The sequence below is a fragment of the Apium graveolens genome, chromosome 6 (genome assembly GCF_009905375.1).
Source record: "Apium graveolens cultivar Ventura chromosome 6, ASM990537v1, whole genome shotgun sequence".
NCBI classification, from domain to species: Eukaryota; Viridiplantae; Streptophyta; class Magnoliopsida; order Apiales; family Apiaceae; genus Apium; species Apium graveolens.
The window spans coordinates 49,896,276-49,901,506 of NC_133652.1; positions in this window are offsets into that span (position 1 = coordinate 49,896,276).

The window sequence follows — 5,231 nt, forward strand, 5'->3', positions numbered from 1 at the left end:
TGAAGTTCATCATCTTGTGATAGTCCTCAGAAGCAGCAATATTCTTGTCCACCAGTGCCACAAAGTTGTTCTTCTCATAAACAAATCCAAATTGAGACATAATTTTGACTACAGGTGCCATTGTTGTGATTGAAAGCAGTTACAGGGAAAAGGGTTTTTGTTTTGGAGACGAAGAGAGTAAAAATTGCTTTAAGAAAGATAAAAGTAAAATAAAAAATTGAAGGGGGCTTTTATACTTTCTCAAAAATAAACAAGTAAAAATTAAAAAGTACAATAAAGTACCCAATGAAAATTGCCAAAAATAGTCATTTAAAAATGAGATAAATTGTAGAAATTCTAAAGATTATTCATCGACATATACATCCGGACTATAAGTAAATTTGATGGATAAGGTATAAAATTAATGACTATGATTAAAGCAATTTAACGGATATAGATTAAACAAATATTCATCGAGATATAAAGTACCCAGAAAAATATTTGATTTTTAACAGATAATGAAATTCTACGGATATTCACTTCCAACGGATAATGAACATCCGTCGAGATGTAAATTTTTGACTTAACCAAAATTTCGCCTTTTTAAAAAAATCAAATTTGTTTTTGGCTGCATTACAAATTGCTTAGACATCAAAATAATATAGAAATAGTGAAGCATACCTAACTCACTTACCAACCTAGTGAAAGTTGACTTATCAGGTGGCTTGGTAAAGATGTCTGCAAGTTGCTGCTCACTTGGAATAAAATGGAGTTCCGCAGTACCATTCATGACATGCTCTCAAATGAAGTGGTACTTAATGTCAATATGCTTTATCCTTGAATGCTGCATAGGATTTTCAATAATGGCAATGGCACTTGTGCTGTCACGGAAAATTGGAATCTTATCCACATGTAGACCATAATCCAATAACTGATTTTCCATTCATAGAATATGTGCACAACAACTACCAGCAGTAATGTATTCAGCCTCAGCTGTAGAAGTAAAAACTGAATTTTGTTTCTTACTAAACCAGGATACTAGTTTGTTTCCTAGAAACTGACAAGTTCATGTTGTACTTTTACTGCCTATTCTACAACCTGCATAATCCGCATCTGAATAACCAATTAGATCAAAACTAGAATCTCTTGGATACCAAATGCCAAGTTTTGGTGTTTCTTTGAGATATCTGAAAATTTTCTATTATCTATTAAATGAGATTCTCTAGGATCAGCTTAAAATCTAGCACAAAGACAAGTAGCAAACCTTATATCTGGCCTACTGGCTGTTAAATATAAAAATGATCCAACCATGCCTCTATAGCTTGAAATGTCTACAGACTTTTTAGTTGTGTTTATTCCAAGTTTATTGGTAGTGGTCATGAGAGTTTTTGCAGATGTGCAATCCATTAAGTCAAACTTCTTTAAAAGGTCATGAATGTATTTGGTTTGACTAATGAATATTCCATCACTAACTTATTTAACTTGAAGACCAAGAAAGTAAGTTAGTTCTCCCATCATGCTTATTTCATATTTACTTTGCATTAGTTTAACAATTTTTTTGTAAATTTTTTCATCTGTAGAGCCAAATATAATATCATCTACATAAATTTGAACAAGTATACTAGAGCCATTAACATTTCTAAAGAAAAGAGTTTTATCAACAGTACCTCTTGAGAAATGATTTTCTAAAAGGAACTTTGATAAAGTGTCAGACCAGGCTTTAGGTGTTTGCTTCAATCCATAAATTACTTTCAAAATATAGTAGACATAATCATAACGTTTCATCACGGTCCACCGTTGATTCACCGGAGTTCATCGTCAACGGCGGTAAAAATTTCGCGGGTACCCGATTAATCTTCGAGTTTCCGACGTAAAATTCCATCAATTATTTTCAAAATTTCCGCTCACAATTATTCATATCACAAATATTACTCAAATAAAATCCGGAAAAAATTAATAAATAATATCAAAAACAGGACAAACCACACGTGCTACACGCGCAGGAACGGAAAACAAACAGGAAACAAAACAGCCGAACAACAATTGGAGAACATGGGTCAACAACGGCCAAAACACCGGCCACACACATAGTACACACGCAAAACACACACACACTACAATCGCACACACACGAGCATATATATACATACACGGTATATATATATATATATAACCAAATGGATTAATTGAACCACCAAGACTCACCGGAAATAAGGCGGCGACGGAACAGAACACGGCGGAGGAACCCGGGAACAGGGAGAAACACAAATGGAGAGAAAAGGAGAGATAAGGGAGGTGAAGAAGAGAGAGAAAAGAAGTAAGAGAGAGAGAGAGAGAGAGAGAGAGAGAGAGAGAGAGAGAGAGAGAGAGAGAGAGAGAGAGAGAGAGAGAGAGAGAGAGAGAGAGAGAGAGAGAGAGAGAGAGAGAGAGAGAGAGAGAGAGAGAGAGTGATGTTGCAGGGTTGAGGAATAGGGGTGGGGGTAATGTTTTATTATTCTTTTTTCTTCTTCTTTTGCTAATTGTGACACGTATCAGCTTCAATTCAGAAAATCTAACACGTAGCTTCTGGGATAATTACGAAGGTTCTGAGGCATAATTACGAAGGTTCTGAGGCCCGGTGTGTCCCGTAATTTAATTTTAACAAATTAACTTGCGCGAAAATAACCCGAAAAATTGTCAAACTAATTTAAAATTTACGAAATAAATAAAAACTAATAAAATAAAATTTTCATAATTTTTAAACTATTTTTGAAACGCAACTCATACCCGCATTTAACGATTTAACGAACAAATGTTCGGGAAAAATTTAATCCCAAAAATTTCCAAAATAATTTTAAAATTCTGAGAATATTATAAACTTCATAAAATATGAATTTCGTAATTTTTGAAATATTTCTGAATTTAATACTAATTTTACAAATAAATGTATTCATAAAATCATTTAAAGATAAATATTTAATGAAATATTAATTTCTAAATTTTATAAAATCCCAAAAATAATTATAGAAGTTATAAAATCATAAAAATTGTTATTCCTAGTGGACTAACAATGAGATTTACAGAAGGGGGGTTGAATGTAAATCTCAAAACTTTTTCAAGTTTTGAGCAGTTTTAAAGGCTTTGTTTTCAAGATAAACAAGTGTGTGAATTGCTTTAAGCTAATACAGACAGTTATATATTCAAGCACTAATGTAAAGAACACGACAGACCTTAAAAACTTTTCTGGTGGATTGTTGTTCCACCAGAGATGGTATTTCAGAAAATCTGTGATTCAAGATGTTGATCACAGCTGCTTCCTAGTACAAACTAGATAATTTTTCTCTCAAGATTTTTCTAAACAGCACTGGAAAAATTCTTATCTAATTACTAGCTGCTACTTGGTTTATATATCACCAAGTGTACAAGTGAAGATAAAGATAAAAATACAATAATAAAATAAGTTCTCCACTTGTTTCTTCTCCATATCACTCAAGTACTTTGTTGACTATTGCCTCTTTGTACTAGAGTAGAACGGCTGCTTTTTCTGATGTTCCTGAAATTAGGCTTCCACATTTCAGTTATCTCTGTCATCCCATGTGCCTCTGTCTGCTGTTACAACTACCACTTATCAACTGCTATTTAACATAACATCCGTTGAAGCCTTCATCCGTTGATGGCTTTATCCGTTGATGTGTTAGCAGTTGAAGCTCTATCCGTTGAAGCTTTAGAGACATCCGTTGAAGCTCTGTTTCTTATCCGTTGAAGGTCTTTAAGATATCCGTTGATACCACTTCATTTATACAAAATTACAAGGCATGAAATATTTACAATTGGCCTTCCTATTTGCATATCTTCTAGTAGTCAACATGACTTATATTTTCTCTCAACTTCTAAGAATTATATCTTAAATACAGAGACTGAAATGTGCTACAACACTAGACTTATTTCTAAGTAAAGCTGCACCATCAACGGATAGTCAATGTGGTCTTATCCGTTGAGGCAACAAACACTAAACTTCTACTTAAGTGTTTTGTTAAACATATCATCAAACTAATGCACATATATTTCTAACAATCTCCCCCTATTTATGTCTATAAGAATTGTAGACATAAATTCAGGGTTAACTTGATGATAACAAAACACTCAACAAATATATGAATTGAAACTAAGTAGAAATTTAAAAGTGCTGCAAAAGTGTATGTACTAGGAGGTAATTGAAGATTTACAGAATTTCCAAGGGTGCTCCTGTAGTCTGAGCAAATCATCTTTTTCTTCTTTATTCCCTTGTTTTCTTTCCTAGCCCTTTGTCATTTTCCTCAATTTGGAGTTGGAGTTGTCTGTAGAATTCAGCTTCATCTTCATCACTGATATCCAACTTAGATTGCATTTCCTTGAGAGTTTCATTGTTGGCAATCTTGAGTTGGTCTTCAAGTCTGAAAAATCTTCTGACTCCTTTATCATCTCTAAATTCCATCAACCAATGAGGTGATTTGTGGATTGTAATTCCCCTTTCTTGAATGAGTAAAGTTCTGGGCAAAGCATTGGGCTCCCTCCAAGTTTTCCTTATGTTGGCAATCTTGTTGAGAATTTCAGTTTTGGCAGTCCTGGTAAAGCCAGAATCCTTTTGTATGGCTGAAAAGACTCTGATCAAGGTAGAGTAGCCTTCATTCAGAATCCTGTAGAGAGGCCATGTTCTTTCCCCAGCTCCTTTATATCTGAAAACCAATCTCTCTGGTAGCTGTCTGTAGGCAGCTATTCCCCTTACATCCTCCAGTTCATCCAGATAGAGTTCAATGTCTGAAATTTCTTTTATGTCACAGATGTGAACATAATCATCTTTAGAAATGGGTGGCTTAGGCTTAGGTTTTTGTTTTTGAGTGAATTTCTTAGAGGTTAGGGGAGGTGTAGATTTGGATTTTCTTTTCTGTTTCTTTGGTAGTGGAAGAGTGGTTAAAAAGGTAGGCAATTTGATGGTGTCCCAATCAATAGGTTCCTCTTTTGGGATGATTAGTTCACCATGGATGTTTATAGTGGGATCAGCAACACAAGGTTCAGGTATGGGAGGTAGTGGTTTAGATATTGATTTAGTTTCTTCAGTGTTATCTTCACTCCTTTTATGTGCCTTGGCCTTTCTTCTGTTTCCCTTCTGCCATTCCTCTCTTTCCTCCATACTCTCACCAAATATACTCCCAAAAACCTCATCTAGGTTTGCAATCTTGTCTTCACCCCTGACTTCAATTCCTTTCTCTCCTTCAACTTGACTTGACTTTAGC